The 19,447-nt window shown below is 38.5% G+C and overlaps 1 long non-coding RNA gene across 1 annotated transcript; it reads left to right on the top strand.

Moving 5' to 3' along the window:
- Positions 1-17,540: 17,540 nt before the first annotated feature.
- On the top strand, positions 17,541-18,746 carry LOC130996030 (uncharacterized). The gene is made up of 2 exons (XR_009092361.1): positions 17,541-18,429; positions 18,532-18,746. It is a non-coding gene; the product is annotated as an uncharacterized LOC130996030 (long non-coding RNA).
- The last annotated feature ends 701 nt before the right edge of the window (positions 18,747-19,447 follow it).

The following is a 19,447-nucleotide window of genomic DNA, read 5'->3' as shown; positions in this document are numbered from 1 at the left end:
TAAACGGAGAGTGAATGCCAGACCCAGCTATCTGATTAGAGTGTTTAGGTTTATTTCCTGTTTCCTGTGAGTGGCACAATTGAAACCCTGCTAAGCCTTCCTTGAGAGACGACTTGAGTCACCTTACCACCCTAGGACGACCTCGTATAAATTCGAGTCCATCCGCTAGGTGTTTTTGGATGAGTCATCGTCACATCTCCTGTCCATCAAAGAGAGTCGTTTCCACCCAGACAAGGAACCTCGAAGATTGAAGCCTCAGCCCAAATTCGAATTGCTCTCCAACGGAAGAAATCTTGCGGACGATCTACGCCAACATATCTATTCAAGAGCTCTCCTACAAATAGCGCTCGAGGATCACTTCAACCTTCACCGATTCAACAACACAAGCTGAAGCTCTGCCGAAATTGCTACTCAGCCTAAAGCTAAACCTTCCCAAAGCTTGAATCGAATAAGAGAATTCTAAATCCAAAATCAGTCACTACTGATTACATACATTCTCTTAGACCCTAGGCATATATCTGTTTACCCATAAGCCAAAGGTCAAACTTGCTTCAAAGAACTTGTTCTTTGTAAGTATAGTTGGCACTCGTTCAAACCTCCCCCTCATAAGAGTGTTTGAGTGGTTCGGAGTTCAGGAAGGTACTCTGAACTCTGAGTGAGAAGTCTGAGCATGTGTTGTGCTTAGCAGAGAAATCCGACGTGAGTGAAGTGTGGGTACTGAAGAAGGGTTTTCTTCAGTGGAGTGGTTGTGTGCACCAGGCAAGCACACGGTACGGTTTGCAGTGCACCAGTGAAGCACTTGCGGAGTGGATTGTTGGTCTGATCAACCAACCGTGGATGTAGGAAAGGGTTTTTCCGAACCACGTAAAAGTCTTTGTGTTGTTTACAGCTTTCAGTTTTACATTCTTACTTGTGCTATTTCATTTGATAAAACTGAACACTGACTAACAGCAAAGAGAAACCTTAACCAACAACTTGCTCCACCGAGGCTATTACAAAACTAAGTTTAATTTCCGCTGCGTATGATATCGGTCTGACTGAACTATCCTTTGATAGTCAGGAAGAGTAATATCATCTCTGTTTTAGCAAACACGACTGAAGCCCTTACTTGCATCAGTTAAGTTCCAGCAACTTAACTGATAACTCTTTACTGAAGAGCTTTCAGTATCAGTCGTCAACCCTGTTGGTCAAAACTGATTTCAGTAAAAATAGGAGTCCTTGTTTGCATGCAAAGTTTCGTTTTCATCTCTAACTGAGATCCCTCTGATTGAGGTCAGTAGATTAATTAAAAATAGCCTATAGGTGTATTCCCCCCCCCCATAAACCTATTCGAGACCTTCAGGACCTAACATCAAGTGTATGAGAAGTAATATCACAAAAGGCAGAATCTGCCACTGAACTACGCTGCTTCGCGCAGTACAATTCAGAAAATTGTTTGACACATCTAAGGGTGTTGGATTTAGCTAAAATTTTGCAGACATGTACCACTCATGCTGAAGTTATTACAGTAAAAATTTCAAGTTATTTAGACTACGAGAACACCATCAGAAGCACCTCGAAACATACTGCCCTGTCAAGCCGAAAACTGACAGCAAAGCCCCTTTGTTTCAACTTAACATATAATTCATACTTTTGTCAACTACAAACCATAGGAACTCAATTACATCATCTTGCTACACATTAGCATGCTTTAGCTTGAAATTTAACTCATGTTTAACTCATCAATACAAAGCAAGCAAGTTATAACACAATTAATCGCCCCGACATCTCTAATTTCTTATCATATAATCACATTTAACAATCCCAAGAGTTACACAAGCTTCAAACATATAACTATCTTACATCAAGAATTCCCAAATTCACCAATTCACCTAAACTAAACTTATTAGGAAATCACGATTTCTTTTGAATAAATACCCAGATAATCTCAATAATTTCCTCACATACATAGAAACATATATATATATATAAATATATATATATATATATATATATATATATATATATATATAGCCAATTGATACAAATATAAAGTGAATAGATTCTAGGGTTCATGGAAGAAGCTGAAAATTAGGGCTTCGGGGTAGGGCTTTGATTCCTGTCATCATATTACTTAATTCTAAGTAATTACTAACTTCAAAGCATGTAGGAACGAACATAATACAAGAGAGATGATTCTCCTTAACATCTAAATTTTTGGAAAAACAGGGGATGGAGAATTGATGAATTTTCCTTTTTTTTTCTTCTAATTGTGACACAAAAATAGCTTCATGACCTTCAGATTTCTCACCCGAAATGTTTTCGCGGACAGATTCTAGGATAATTGAAGGTATTTTCTTAAAGCTTAATGAATAGAGGAAAAGAAATGGAGATTAAGAAAATGAGAAAAGGGTCGTCACTCTTGGGATAGGAATAAGAAGAAACAATGACTTTCTCTATAAGCCATTTAAATATCACACTTTACAATAAATAAATAAATATCTCAAACATTAAAAATTTAAATCCAATTATTGAAATGAGCAATATAATTCAAACCTCATTTCCCTTACTGATCGGCCCATTAGGGGTTTTAAAATTCTTCACTTTAACTAACTCTCACAAAATAATTTAACATTCCTTTCATAATTTAATAATATAAAACCACAATTGAATAATTTGAAAAATAATCTCAATAATTAAAAATAATAGTAAATCTCATATTCATGGTTTGATAATAAATCATCACTATTAAAATAAGAGAGCTCCTAAATAAATAATTAAATAACATCCGTCACTTCAATTAGTCGAGCAATAAGTCGACTAATAATATTTCGTATTTATCACTATTCTCATCTCTGAAAATAATAAAATAATCCCTTTAACTAGGAATTATAAACTTGCTTCCAAAAATAAAATTAATAAAAGATGCAAGAACACTTAATTATTCAAATTATGCAATCATTGAATTAAAAGCTTAGGGTATTATAATAATACTTCATCTCATCTCTGTGATTTTTGAATAATTTTGAACTTAGATTTAAGATGATTCACGCCGGATCGAGAAAAAAAAATTATTTATTTTAATTCCAACAAAAGTGATTTACAAAAACATTTGTAAATTTAGTTATTAAATTTATATGCATTGCATATTTATTTAAATTAGCATTCAAGCATTTACAAGAACCATTTATCTAGCAAACACTGAACGATAATCACAGTACTGATTATTAAACCCTGAAGTTTTTATTTGTCCAATCAACACCCATATCTTATGTTGTCCATCAGCCACCCTACACCGATTCAAGCAGCCCAAAATTCAGGCTTTATGCCATACTTGGCAGAGGCAATCAAATGCCCCAAACTTCTCTGCCAATTCAACTACTTCTTCACCACTCCACACAACTCATTTCGTGGAGGGAAACTGAAACAGAGAGCAACCATTCCCCTCACCAATCCAGCAGCAGCCATAGGTAAATTCCTCTCAACTTTGAGATTTCTGCATCTCATTCTTAGTCTCTCTGTTTATATTAAAGAAAAGCAAAATCTGAAATATTGTACAGCTCGATTCCATCAACCAAGCAAATCCAAATTCAGGCAGCACCTATTTCACATCTTGAGTGATTCAAACCAAATTCCTAAAGGTTTCCTCTCGAGCCCTTACCTCATTTGCTCGACTGTTAAATTCAAGCATACCATTTGTGCCATTCCAGTAAACCAACATACCTGTATAAGCTTTTGCAAGAAATTGTAAAGATGCAAACTTTATTCATATGCATACACTCTGTTCATATACATTTATTTACAAGCATGACTGTTTTTAAAAGAAGAAAGAAAAGAAGAGATTTGTTGTATATTGAAAGCTGGAGTCTTGAAGCTTTGTTTTCCCCTGATTTCGAACCTTGCTGTGTCGAGTCCATTTGGGGGGGTGTTTGTTGGCCGTGAGAGTCAATAGTTGGAGAGAGGTAGAGCACGGCACGGCGGCAACTCGCCGCTGCTGTCCGGCCTAGGGCTTCAGGCGGCGGCGGCCTCATCATCGCTGCCCTGAGTCGCCGGAGTCAGAGGAAGAGAATAGGTCGGGGGTGAGAGAAGGAGAGGGCGGCGGCGGCCTGGGGGTCGTCGGCCATCGGGAACAGGGGCTGGGGCGGTGGTTGAGCTTTCAGAGGGACGCTAGGGCGCGGCGGCCCTGCCGCTGTCGCTCGGCCACGGACGGAGGGAGAGAGGGAGTCGCAGTCGGCGGCAGCTTGCTGCTGCAGTCGCCAGAAACGGACCAAGAGAGGGAGAGGCCGAGGGAGGCGGCGGCGTTTTCATCGTCGCCGAGGAAGAGGGAGAAACAGGGGTTCGAGGGAGAGGTGTTCCGGAACGGCGCTCGTCGCCGGGGGTGGTGGCACGCGGCCGTGAGTCCGAGAGAGAGAGAGACTGACGAGCAGTCAAGAGTTGGGAGGGGGGAAAAACGTGACTAATGGAAATAGGGGGGGGGGAGAAGAAAGGAAGGGTGTTGGGTTAGGGCTTGAGTGTGGGCCGACTTATTTGTTTTACTTGGGCCAATGTTTTTGTTTAATTTTTCAGTTGGGCCTTCTTTATTACAACAGCTGGGCCTTATTTAAATATCCTTTGGGTCAGTTATTATTTTAAAGACTTTGGACTGCCTTCAATTAATTAATTGGGCTGCCCTAATTTAATTAATTGAACTATTAATTAGTTTAATTAATTTATTCAATGACTAGTTTTCATAATAATATTAAATTATTATTATGTGCATATTTTAAGTAATTACTTATTATATGCTAAACATGACATGAAATTGCATTTATTTTGCAATAAGAATATTCATGATTTAATTGGTTTTAATTATAATTCCAATTATTAAAGAAAGATGAGTAAGAATATTGTTGGTGTTCTTAACTCAAGAGAAATGTTTTCAATTATTTATTCATTAAATTTTGAAAACCCGGCTAAGTGAATCATAGAATATTAAACACTACACCATGACTTAAGATTAGATTCAAGGAGACCTATTGAGAATAGATTTCTTGTAGGCTTTGAACGTCAAGAGGATTAGCACTGCTATTCCGATTCAGAGATAAGTTTAAACGACAGGCATTACCTATACAGGTGGGCTTATTTTCCAAATGTATGATTGAGCTAATGAGCTTAAATGTTTCATGAAATACAAACTGTTTATCCAATAAATATTTTTGTGCACTCTAACCATGTTTAAGGCTCGCACAGTTAATCAATTGAGGTTCTCTTATGACCTAATACGTTGTTTGAGAATTGTGTACACTTGTTAGTTGACTCGGTGGGTTGATCTCCATCGGGCTCTAACCAAAGGCGTTATAAGGGTGCTCGGCTGGATGTGTTCCGGAGCATGAGAAACATGAGGCCTGCCTGGGTAGCATCCCGAGGTCAAAGTAAACTTGGCTGGGTTACGCCCTCAGTTCAAGTCAGCGGGAGACAGAGATCCGTCGGTGGCCAAAAGGTCCGGGATCACAGCGAGTAACAGAACAGAGTGTGACAACTGCGCGCAATCAAAGAAAAATATATATATGAAATGTTTTAACATGCATAGAAGTTATTTCTCTTTAAAACCTTTTATGTCATGTCAGTAAGATTGGATAAACTGCTCTTATAGATTGTGAAATGTTTTAAAAGTTGCAGCCCACTAAGTACATTAGTACTTAGCCCAAAAATACTTTCAAATGTTTTTCAGGTTAGAAGGCTGGTGATGACGGGGCAGAGCTGAGGCTAGAGTTCAACTCCTTATTTTGACTTCCGCTGTAGAACTAGCCAGTATCTATCTTTTGTTTCCTTAACTTAAAATCTTTATGCTACGACTCTAAACGACATCTTTTGTTGAGTCGGGACTATAAACTCTCAAGTATTTCAATCAGTGAATGTTGGTTATCTGAAGCATGACACTAAACTTGTGATCCTGAAGTTGTTATGTTTGTTGATTGATTCGTATCACTTGAATACATGTCTTTCTTCATCCAAAGGGGCTAAGCCCGATTGTTATCCCTTTTATTCGGATTTCACAAGGTTTTTCCCTTGTTTCATTTTAAATGATGAGTCGTACCCTAGATATAGTTATTGTTCAAGAATTGGGGTGTGACAGTGTTACAGCATCATATATTCTTTAGATTTTAATTTTCGACCTATTTGCAGGAACGAGCTATTTTGACGCCCACGCTAAATGTGGTTGAGTCCATCAATCAATATATGGTGTCATTGAATGAGTGTGAAGGCAGAAAATATTTGAGCTCAGATAGGACATGCACAACAGATTCAACTTCATCTTTGCTCCAGGACATACACACGCCAGAGTTCTTAAATAGTCTTAAATGTTCTGGCGTCCCCAATCATGAACTATATTTGAAAGTTGGAACTCCAGTCATGCTGTTGAGAAATATAGATCATGCAAATGGTTTGTGCAATGGTACTAGATTGGTTATTACAAGACTTGGGAGCCACGTATTGGAAGCTAAAGTTATAGCTGGTCAGAATGCTGGAAATAAAGTTCTCATACCAAGAATGTCATGGACACCATCAGATTCAAGATTGCCCTTCAAATTCCAGAGAAAACAGTTTCCAATCATAGTCTCTTATGCAATGACGATAAACAAAAGTCAAGGTCAATCATTGTCCCGCGTTGGATTATTTTTTAAAAAACCTGTTTTTAGTCATGACCAATTGTATGTAGCAGTTTCATGTGTCACAAATTCAAGATTGCCGTTCCAATTCCAGAGAAAACAGTTTCCAATCATAGTCTCTTATGCAATGACGATAAATAAAAGTCAAGGTCAATCATTGTCCCGCGTTGGATTATTTTTGAAAAAACCTGTTTTTAGTCATGGCCAATTGTATGTAGCAGTTTCACGTGTCACAAATCATAATGATTTAAAAATTTTGATTTGTGAAAATTATGGTGACAACAAAAAAACTGCTACTACAAATGTTGTATACAAGGAAGTATTGCAAAATATACAATATTCTACTTTTGACTACATTGTTCTATATATTTACAAAGAAAAAATACATTTTAAATTTATTTGTCTATTATTTCTTCATTTATTTTAACTTAAATTTACTTTTCTATTAACGATATAATCTTAAAATATAAGATTATATGCTTAAATATATATGTGAGTACTTTATACACTTTTAATGTATCACTGCAAAAAAACATATCGGACACCGACGGAATTACCGACGGAAAATAATCCGTTGGTAATCACCGACGGAACAGCGGCGGAATTCCGACGAATATATTTTCAAAATTTTACCGACGGAATAGCGACAGAATTATTAGCGACGGAAAATAATCCGTCGTTAAATATTATTCATTATTTTTTATTTATTTTTTTTATCATTTTTTTAATTTACCGACGGAATAGCGACGGAATAATTAGCGACGAAAAATAATCCGTCGTTAAATATTATTTATTATTTTTCATTTATTTTTATTATTATTTTTAAATTTACCGACGGCAATAGCGACGGAATTATTAGCGACGGAAAATATTCCGTCGCTAAATATGATTTATTTATTTTTTTAATTTTTTTAAAAATATATATATCTTTATTATTTTTCGTAAAAATAATAGCGACGGAAAATATTCCGTCGCTAAATATAATTTATTTATTTTTTTTAATTTTTTAAATTTTTAATTAATAATCCGTCGGTAATTCCGTCGGTAAATATTATTAATTTTGTTGTTATTTTTATTTTTTTAAAAAATATTTTTATTATTTTTTAATTAATATTCTAATTTATTCTTATTTTTAAATTATTGAGAATATTTTAAATTTATTGTTATTTTCAACAATAATATATATATTTTTTAACTAACTATAATATTAATAATTTTTATTATTTTAAATTCGATCGTATATTTACCGTCATTCTTTCGTCGGCACCACAAGTCTGAGATATGACTTCAGCATATTCTAAGGTCATGAATAAATGCTATTGTATATTAAAATAGAGTTTAAATGAATTAATAGGTGATAGTTATATCAATAATACGCGTGTTCTGTACTGGTGACCACTCGAAAAGAACTTCAAGGTTAAGCGTGCTTGAATTAGAGCACAACTAAGATGGGTGACCCATCGGGAAGTTCGTCTTAACGTATGCAATTAAGTTCAAAATACATTAGAAATACCAAAATACTTGTGGAGAATAAAGCTAGATTGATAAAAAAAAATATTATTATTTTTATTATTTTTCGAAAAAAAAATAGCGACAAAAATGAATTCCGTCGCTAATACCGACAGAATTTTTCGTCGCTGATTTCAGACGACGCCTGCGTCGTCGTGTGCTTACCTACGGACGGGCCGTCGGTATTTCCGTCGGTAATTAGCGACGAAAATGAATTCCGTCGCTATTTTTTTTACTGACCACTTTTACAGCGACACACGGCGGCCGTCGTTGATCCGTCGGTAAACGAAATTAGCGACGGATTTTTGGGGAACGGAGTAAGAAAATGAAAAAGAAAAGAGATTTCAATAATAACAATGAATCAGCTTTAACAATAAATCACTATAATATTGAATAATCGTAGGCAATCACTTTTTAAACTCATGAGTAGACAACTTACAATATACAACGACAAGTTATCTAACTTTCAAGTGACCTAATTCTCAAAGCTATTGATTTAAAATCTGTACAACACATCAATAAAGTAGAATATACTAAGTGTTGCAGCGGAATAACTCATGTGGATTACATGTATGGAGACATGGAATCCTGAGCCTGTTTTATATATATACATCAAAGAATCTGCCCTGCTCGCTTCCATCTGCACCACATCACAGCTTAACCTGTATACTTAGAAAACATATGCAGGGCTGAGTGCTTTAGCTTAACCTGTATACTTAGAAAACATATATGCAGGGCTGAGTACTAAAAAGCACTCAATGGTTACATGCCGAAATAACTTTAAGGAAATTCCAAACTCTCGATCAGTTTCTCCTCTAAGAAAATTCCCTAGTTCGGTTTCGCCTACTACATCTGTTAATCCGAACTAGGCCTTTAACAAGGCCAACGAACAGTCTGGAATGGTGCTAGTTTCTGATGCCTCTAATGGATCTCAACGTACTATTGTGGTTCATGATGATACTTCCCTTACGCAAGCACAGGGAAATCCCAACCCTAACCCTAATGGGGCGGCGACTTCTTCTTCGACAATTAATCCTTCGATTCCGCTTCGTCAACAGATTACTGATACGGGAGAGAAGAATGATGCCCCCAAATCCTATGCGGATATGGCATCTAATCGGGGGCAACGACGCTCTGATGTAGCTGCTCACAACTTTCATGCACTACGTCCCATGAAGGATGGTGATCAGTTTTGTTTTAAGATGCCCAAAGACCTTCTTATCAAACAAGTTTCGGATTTTCAATACGCTTTGACTGGGAGGCTTTTGCTTCGTAAAGGCGAAAACCCGAAGCAGGCGATGATGCTAAAAAAGGAGTTGAATGATTTATGGGGAGTTACTTCTTCATGGCAAATTATTCCCCTTGGCAAAGGCTACTACACTTTGGTTTTTCAAAATGAGGCGGACAAAACGAGAGCCAAGGTTAAAAACACTTGGGAACTTCTCAATGGTCATCTTCGTCTCAGGGAATGGTCAAGGAATTTCGATCCATTCAAGGAGCATTCTTCGCTGGCTAACGTGTGGGTGAGAATCCATTATTTGCCGATAGAATATTGGCACGCAGAAGTGCTGGCTGGAGTTGCGAGATATATTGGGCATCCTATTAGAATCGATGGGGCTTCAGTGAATAAAGATTTTGGGCAGTTTGCGAGGGTCTTGGTCGAGTTAGATATGTCTAAACCGCTTCCTACTACTCTTCTTTTTGATGAAGGAGAGTATGCTTTTTACATTTAGTTCACTTATGAAAAGCTTCCTTTTTACTGCTACAGGTGCAAAATAACAGGACACTCTCCTGATAAATGTCTTAAAGCTACTCAAAAAGGGAATGAGGAGCTGGCTACGCAAGTTAAGGCTTTCACGCAGCAGCCGAGGGGAAAACAATGGCAAGAAATTGAGCATAATCAGGCTCGGAACAAGGAACATGAAGCCACCTTGCATGAGCATAGGAATCAACCAGTCTGCGATCAGCAGATTCAGCAACATTTGGTTAAAGAGAAGCAGCGCTCGGGGACTACGATTGAAAACAGTTTTGCTGTGTTGGAGAACCTGAGGTGTGAAGAATCTGGTTTACAAAACTTGGAGATGGAGCAGGTACCTGATAAACCCGCGGGGATACAACAGCAAGGTTCCGGTGAGGGCACTGAGTCAAGAGTTACTTCTCAGTAGGTTAAGCAGCCCTCGTCTAGGGGCTCTTCGCCGCATCTATTGGAGCAGGAGTCGATTGCTAAGAACAGAAGCAGTGGAAGTGAGAAGGTTAGATCTCAGTTGAGGAATAATGGGGAGATCAGAGGGCCGAATCTGTTGGATGCTATCACAAAGAATGTTGAGACTTCGGTTTACGATAAGCTGCTTGCAACTTATGTCTCTGAAAGTTCGGAAGAGGAGGAAACAATTGAAGCGGATGTGATAAGTGAGGAAATTCATTCCAGACAGCAACCAACTGATGCGATTTCTATTGAGAATGCTATGAAGGCTCAGAGGCTGGAGCAAATTCTAGCGTTGGCTAAGGAGCCCATTACTTTGGATATGGCAGCCAAACGGCGCGGTCGGCCTTCAAAAAAAGAGCTCGCAGCCCGTGCGGCGAAACAAATCTCAAAACAGGCAGAGGAGAGTATAAAGCATCGTCTTCGAAAATCTGGAGATGCTGGAAACAAGCCAGAAGCTTTTGTTATTGACAATAGCAAGAAAGATTGCATTCAGGCGATGGAGAATGTAGCCCGTGAAAGCTGGGCGGCTGAAGTGGTAAGAGGCGGAGGCTCCTCCGCCCATTTGAATTAAGCTTCATGAATATCATCGCCTGCAATGTCCGTGGTTTGACGGACGAATCCAAGCGGTTACTAAAGGAGCATTGTAGCTCATTTTCTCCTATTATCTTGGGTTTGATTGAACCTAAGAAGGCGTTTCGTAAGGTGAGGCAGAGCTACTGGAATTCTTTAAATCTGGTGCCTATTCATCAAAATTGTCGAGCTTCTAAAAGCTCGAGCATTTGGGTTCTTGCTCACCCTGATGTTATTGCAACCACGATTTTTTCTTCTGACCAATCTGTGATCGTGGACTGTATTTGGAAAACCTACAACTTCCGTGTTGTTATTATACACGGAGCTAATGACCAGATCCTCCGTCGTAGGCTTTGGCATGATCTTCTCCGTTTCACGTCGGGCAATACTATTTTTATTGGTGATTTCAATGCTGTGAAAGGCTCTAATGAGAGGATCAGCTCTCGGTCCCCTTCAAGAAGCTCTTGCTTGGATTTCTGTGCTTTCATTGATGATTCTCAATTCATTGAATCTCCGACTGAAGGGATTCGCTTCACCTGGTCTGGACGTCGGTTTCTTCCCCGTCATGTTAAATCTATCCTTGATAGAGCTATTTTTTCCCAGGGTTTTGCTGATTTATGGGACTCTATTGTTACCACGGCGCTTCTGCGGCTTACCTCTGATCATTCTTCGTTAGTTCTGCAGTGCCGTCATGATACTCCCTCTGGTAAAAGACAATTCAGATTTTTGAATATGTGGACCCTTCACCCTTCGTTCTTAGATATGGTGAAGAATTCGTGGACGGTTGCTGTTAACATTCGCTGCCCTATTTTATGTGTTATGTTGAAACTCAAGAGGCTGCGTTATGATATTAAGGTCTGGAATAAAGATGTTTTTGGCAATGTTGATAATTCGATTGGTACGTTTCAGAATCAATTGGCGGTCGCTCAGAACCAGATTTCTGAAACAGGTTATACTGATGAGCTTTTCGATGAGGAGGTCCGTTTGCAAGCTGAGCTTAATGTGGCGCTTTCTAGAAAAAATAATTTTCTTCAACAGAAAAGCCGTGCCTCGTGGTTGCAAGATGGGGATAGAAATACGGCTTTCTTTCACAGAATGATAAAATTTAAACGGAGGAATACTTTGATTACTCGTTTGAATATTGATGGAATGGATGTCTATGATCCGAGTATTATTGAGCAGCATATCATCGGGCATTTCTCGGAGCTTTTCATGGATGATGGAAGCCCGAGCGCTGATTCTTTGGAAATTGAGGCGCTTATTGACGTGGCGGTTTCGGATGCTCAGAATAATATTTTGGTCAGTATTCCTGAGGAGAGTGAGATTGCGGCGGCGGTTTTTGGCATGGAAGCTAATAGTGCCCCTGGGCCTGATGGTTTCTCTGGTTCCTTCTTTCAGACTTGCTGGGAGATTATTAAGACGGATATTGTAAGTGATGTTCAAACGTTTTTTCGATCTTCTTATTTACCTACTGGTTGCAATTCCAGTACCATGATTCTTATTTCGAAGAAGAAGGACGTTTCAACTGTTGCAGATTTGCGGCCCATCGTTCTGTCGAATTTCTTCTTTAAAATCATTTCCAAAATCTTGGCTTCCAGGCTTAGCATGGTTGCGTCCACTCATATTTCTAATAACCAATTTGGCTTCATTAGTGGTCGCAACATCCATGATTGCATTATGCTCAGCTCTGAGGGCTTCAACTCGATGCAACGTACGAATTGGGGTTCGAATATGGCCTGCAAGATTGACATTCGTAAGGCCTTTGACACCATTCGTTGGGAGTTCATTATGCAAGTTTTGAGAGCGAATGGATATCATGAGAAGTTCGTCAATTGGATTTTGATTATTTTTAGCTCAGCGGCTTTCCATTCTTTACAATGGACAGCTTTCTGGGTACTTCTCTTGTTCTCGTGGGGTTCGTCAGGGTGATCCGTTGTCGCCTATTTTATTTGGGATTGCGGAAAACGTTCTGAGTCACCTTTTCAGCAGTTGTGTGGATTCGAGACACCTTATTCCGATGGGTTTCAGCCGGGCCACTAATTTTCCAATGCACTTATTTTATGCTGATGATATTATCCTTTTTTGCACCGCTACGGTTCGTAATGCTCGCAAGATTAAGGATATTCTGAATTATTATGGTTCGATTTCTGGTCAGATTTGCAGTCAGGAGAAGTCGAATCTCTATTTTGCCAGAGGTGTGTCTACAGATAGGAGAAGGGCAATTCAGCGTGTCATGGGTTTCTCTGTTGGGAATCTTCCGATGACGTATCTGGGAGTTCCTATCTTTGTTGGTCATCCGCGGGCCTTGTATCTCATGCCGATCTTTGATAAGATTGTTCAAAAGTTTGCAAGATGGAAAGGTCTTCCGTTGTCTATTGCAGGCCGGGTATGTTTGGTGAGATCTGTGATTCAGAGTTTGATTGTGCATTCGATGATGGTTTATAAATGGCCTAAATCTTTGTTGCATTCGCTTGACCGTAAATGTTGTAATTTCATTTGGACGGGCAGCATTGATCAGCGACCGCGTTGTTCGATTAGTTGGAGACGGGTGTGTTCTCCTAAAGAGGAAGGTGGCCTTGGTATTCGTTCTTTTACCTTAATGAATAAATATTTTTTGATGAAGCTGGCGTGGAAGATGATAAAAGGTGATGATTGGGCGCATCGGATTATGAGGTCCAGATACCTCACGACTTTCAGCTATGCTAAGCAAAATATTGCTAATTCGACGGTTTGGCTCGGCGTTAAACAAGAGATTGATCCCTTGGTGGTTGATTCTTATTCTTGCATCAATAATGGGGCAAACACTTATTTTTGGAAGGATGATTGGCTAGGTTATAAGTTGGTGGATAAGCTCAAGATTCCTCATTACATGCATGATTATCTTCAATTCTTAATGAAAGACTACTATTATGATGGACTGTGGCATTTCTCGGCTTCGTTTGTGAATTATTTTCCAGAGGTGGTAGCTGATATTTTATTGATACATATGGGCGAGGACAAAGATTCTAGATATTGGAAGCATTCGCTCAAGGGGGACGTCTCGGCGGCTTTAGCTTTCTCCAAGAATTGTCATCGTTATATTATGGTGAAATGGGGAAAATGGATTTGGGAGCCGTTGATGCATCTTCGACTTTTGGGCCATTTGGCCCTATTTTTTTCTTTATTTGTGTCAGTTCAGGTCTGTCCAGGGGAAAACAAAGTTGTTAAGGAAGGGAGGACCAGTGGAGCGGAAACGGAAAGAATGTGGTCAGAATGGGCATTACCATGCCCAGATTGCAATGTTATGTTTGCCAGCATGGAGCTTCGGCCGCAGTACCTCTCCAATCTAACTTGGGGCATGGAAACCTGAAGCAACCCACCTGGTATGAATCACACCGAAGAAAGCAATTTGTCTGACCACTACCATGAGAAGCAGACAGCCGAAGCCAAGAAAGGAAAGTAAATCTCGGAGATTTTGGAAAAGCAAGCGGAAGAAGGAGGAAGAAGCTGGAAGGATCTGAAGAAAGGGAAAGGTTGACTAAAGCTTGCAGCTGGAAGCTATCTTCAATCGGATCAATCAAAGATTGAGCTAAAAAAGGAAAGAAGATCTCGATGAAGATATGAAGCTGGCGCAGCTAGGGTTGGACCTTGACCATTCGGCAGTATAAAAGATTGATGATGTGCAGCGTCCTGACTCATCCAAAAAACCTAGCGGATGGACTCGAATTTATACGAGGTCGTTCTAGGGCAGTAAGGTGACTCAAGTCATCTCACACGGAAGGCTTAGCACGGCTTTAATTGTATTACTCACAAGAAACGAAGAAAACCTAAACACTCTAATCAGAAGGTTGGGTCTGACACTCTCTCTCCGATTAACTAATGTGTAATTAAAATAAAGCATGTAAATCTATCTAGGCGAAAGATAGGAAGCAAATTAAGAACGCAGGAAGACCATTAAACCTAGGGTTCTAAACTAGCAATCTAGAAAGCAATAGTTAATTCAACAATCATAAACAACGATTATCTAGGCGAGATAAAAGAACAAACAATTCATCAAATGAAAGCAATAGTAATCTACGCAAAGGAAACACTACTACAAAATTACACATACATAACACTTCATACTAATGGTTTTTTTAGAAAACCGTTATGTATGAGCGCATTTTTTGAAAAGATAACGGTTTTGACAAAAAACCGTTATCTATGTACTGTTGTCCATGGAAATAGATAACGGTTTTAGTGAATCCGTTATGTATGAGCGTTATCTATTAGTTGCATACATAACGGTATTATCGAACCGTTAAGACAACTGTTATCTATTAGCGTCTTTTTATAACGGTTGTTTTAACCGTTATATATGAGCGCCTCAATACTGTTATGTATTAGTATTTTTTATATTTATTTTTAAATTTAATATTTTATTATAAAATATCACAACCCTAACAACCCCCACCAAATTTTCCCAAATCGAACTTGGCCTCTTTCTCTCTTCACCATCGTCGCGCCCTGCCACCGCCGTCGCGACTCGCCGCCACGACCAGCGTCGCTGCCACGCCGGTCGTCTGCTCGGCCGGATTCCACCATCATTTCCCCTAAATTGGTTTCCGACCTCAGGGCTAGGGTTCCGCCGAGCAGGATTTTGAAGAAGGCGTCGGACGACGCGGTCGTCTCCTGCCTGCGGATTGCCACTCCCGTCGACCAGCTGCCCAGAATCGACGCCTAGGGTTTTCAGCCTCCCTCTCCTCTCTGAATTTCGCCCCTCCGGCGAGTCCCGCCACTTTCACCGCCGTCGCACCGCCGCCCCCTGCCTCAGGTAACACCTTTATTCTCTCTCTCTCTCTCTCTCTGCTCTCCCTCTCGATCTCTCTCTCTCTCTCTCTCCTGTTCTCGGTTTGTGTGTGTGTGCTGTGTGAGGGTGGCGGTGGCTGAGGGATGGGGAAAATTGGGCGGTGCGGAGGCTTCGATCTAAAATCACTTGGCTGTTGTTTTTTCTTATTGAAATCATCGACAATTAAATTAAGATACTTGCTATGGTGGTTGGCAAATTTGACAATTTCAGGCTTATTATCTAAGTTGTATTTTGTTAAGTTTTTGTGTGAATTGTGGAAACTGAATATTTTACAGATGTTAATTGAAATGCTTGAGATTTCATAAGGATGTCTAGTGTACTGTTTCGTATTTTAATGATGAATAGTGCCTTGCTGATTATGTGGAATACCGTAAAATGTGGATTTTGAAGAACATGACATTATGCATTTGCTTGAAAGATGATTTCTTTGCTCATGGCTTTGATGCTCATTAACAGTTATGCAAAAAAATTATGAAGTTCTATTAGGTAAGACTATTAGGTAAGTCAGTTTACGTTATATGGGGTATTAAAAGGAAAGAAACCTGATTTTCATATGGCAATTCCCCCACTGCAGCTAAATCATTCTATGCATCTATTGTTGAAAGATTTTAGAAAGTTTATAGTGCTGATGCAGTTAAAGATGATATGCATTTTCATCACTCTTTATCAACATTGTCAGTAGTTATCAACTCGAATCAAGGGAATCATCTTAAGTAAGTTAGCCTCTTGTAATCTGAATTTGCTACCTCAATTGTAGTAAGTTATTCCCGTGGTTTCCTTGTACATTTCCTTGCTCCCATCATGGTTGCCTTTCTTACCTAAACTTGAGTACTTATCTCTCAGAAGTAACAGTTTCTCAGGTTTCATTCCAAAATCCATTTCCAACTTAACAAATCTGTATCATCTTGATTTTTCTTTCAATTCCCTTGAAGGAATAATCCCACCAGAGATTGGTAGACTTCAAAGACTGCAACTTCTGGCTATTCAATCAAATAATCTGACAGGCATTATACCATCTGCTATATTCAACATGTCTTCTTTACAGAGATTAGCTTTCAGAGCAAATGGATTGAGTAGCAATCTTCCAAATGATTTGTGCGCAAATCTTCCATTTATTCAAGGGATTTATCTTGCTATAAATCAATTGAGCGGCCAAATTCCATCAAATCTATCTCAATGCTCACAACTTCAATTGTTGTCGTTGGATATCAATTCTTTTAGTGGACAGGTACCCGCAGCCATTGGTGACTTAAAATCTCTACAAGTTCTATAGCTTTCAAGAAACCAATTAACTGGTACACTTCATTTTCTCTATAAATCTTGGATTTTCTTTGTTCTTTAGAATAATTTAATCAATTCAAAGTCGTGTATCTTTGCAAATATTGGACCTATCGAGAAATAATCTCTATGGAAACCTTTCAAAAGACGTCGGGAATCTTACAATGCTAACAGACTTGTATCTCGCGCTGAACAATTTCACAGGTGTGAACACAATAGACTATTCTACCAACATGAGTTGATTAACTTAATCTTTTATATTTTTTGGCAGGTGTTCTACCAAGAGAAATTGCTCGGCCACTACTAATCCTACTTGCTCGATTTCCCCAGACTTCCTCCAAGACAATGACGAGAAGCATGTACTACTTCCTTGAAAGGGTAAGTATATTATTACAATGCTGATCTCTATCTTCTTACTCATTAAGGTCAATACGACAAAACTTTAAGGTCAATGCTTTTGGTCTCTGTTGTGAAAAGGTGGAGGACAATGTGTATTCCATGTTTGATACCTTGAGTCGATATGTCAATGTCCTGATTTTAGAAGTTTCTGTGACTTTTTTATCCACGGCAGCAGTCAGGAAATTATTTCTTCAGTTTATTATCTCTTTGAAATGCTTACAGGGATGTACGTGCAACATCATATGCTGATTGCCATGGATGGAACTAGCCGACTAGCTTCCCTGCAGTTTCTTGCTGGTAAATCATGCAAATTCGGTTGCTGGCTTAATGGTATGTAGCATCTCCTTATATGATAGGTTGATATGGGCATCATCTTTTTGGCCACAGTAACTTGTTCCGGTCATTGCTTCGTTCTGTTATATTGTTCTGCAAAATAGAACGCTGGCATTTTCTTTGTATGAACATTTAGCTAGTTTTGCTTCGTGATAGCATCTGACATTCTGGGCAGAACATTTGATGCAGATGCACAAACAATTCTAGCTCGCGAAGGAAATATTGATTTATCATTTTTCCAAAGGTACTATTATAATGCCATGTGGTCTAGCTACTATTTGAGATTTTTTATTTTGAGGTTCCTCATTTCTTTAAGGTGAATGCTTGATGTGTTCTTTCTTGAAGAAATGAACTAAGATCCTTCATCATCCCTTATTATATCAGTGCTTTATTATAATGTTCTATCATCCCTCATCATCATAGTATTAAACAAGAGCTGTCATTGGGTGCATTTTTCTATTAATTACTTGCTATATCATCCTCATCTACTCAGTGTTTTTCTAATTAAAGTTTATTATGTTTCAGCATTAAGTTTGTCATTTTGTTCTCACTTTTCTTGAGCAGGTCATTACAGGGTGGAAGTCTAAAATAGTGGAGGTCTAATCGTTGCTTGGCTATTGCAACCAGTGGAGGTCTAAACCAGCAAAGGACCGGGGTGGAAGTCTAAAATAGTGGAGGTCTAATCATTCTTTCACTTATTAATTGATTTTTTTCTATTGGAGTATCATGATGCTCTACATTGTGATTCTTGGTTGGCTCTTTGTATGATTTTGTGGCAGGTTTGTGGTGGATTAAATGAGTCGTACGTTGAGCTGGAGATACTTGTGAATTCACAAGAAAATTGTACCAGATGGCTAGCTAGTTGCATATTTAATATGTTTAATATTTTTGTAAGGCATAATAGTATAGATAGAGCAGTTGTTGAATTTTGACTATATTCAAATCTTGTATGAATTCTTTTTTATGATAATAATATAAAATTAAATATTTTGGATGATATATAATACTATTATTGTTGGTTTTATCATTTATACTGTTATGTATAAATTAATAGATAACGGAGAAATAGAAATCTAATTACGGTCAAAAACGTTATACATAACGGATTACCAAACGTTATTAAAATCAAAAAACCGTTATGTATAGGTGTGTACATAACAGTGAATATTAAACTTTCATGACGGTTTGAAACGTTATGTATAATACTATAGATAACGGATATAATCCGTTACGTATATATAAACAATCGTTATGTATAATAGAATAGATAACAGATATAATACTATAGATAACGGATATAATCCGTTATGTATAATAGAATAGATAACGCTTAAATCTCCATAATGTATGAAATTCACATACATTATGTTTTCGCACATAGATAACAGATAAAATTCGTTATCTATGAGCGAATCTGGCGTAGTGAAATAAACTAGCATTCAATCCTATAGAAAACATTAACTGAGTTCTTACAACGAGTACGATCCAAAACTTCAATCCAGTGTAATGAAAACTAACATGATCTTCAATCCACAAGCCAAGAGATGTTTGTTGATGTTTGAACTACTCTAAAACTAGGGAAACAAAGGTAAAATCTCCTAGGAGGCTGCTGGGGTCGAGAGTGATGAGAGAAACCCTAAAAATCAGCTTTTAAATGGAAAAACGTAACTGCCGAAATTACTCAAGGACGGCGGC

This window comes from Salvia miltiorrhiza, chromosome 7 (genome assembly GCF_028751815.1).
Source record: "Salvia miltiorrhiza cultivar Shanhuang (shh) chromosome 7, IMPLAD_Smil_shh, whole genome shotgun sequence".
In the NCBI taxonomy this organism is placed as follows: domain Eukaryota; kingdom Viridiplantae; phylum Streptophyta; class Magnoliopsida; order Lamiales; family Lamiaceae; genus Salvia; species Salvia miltiorrhiza.
This window is presented reverse-complemented; position numbering and strand designations above follow the sequence as displayed.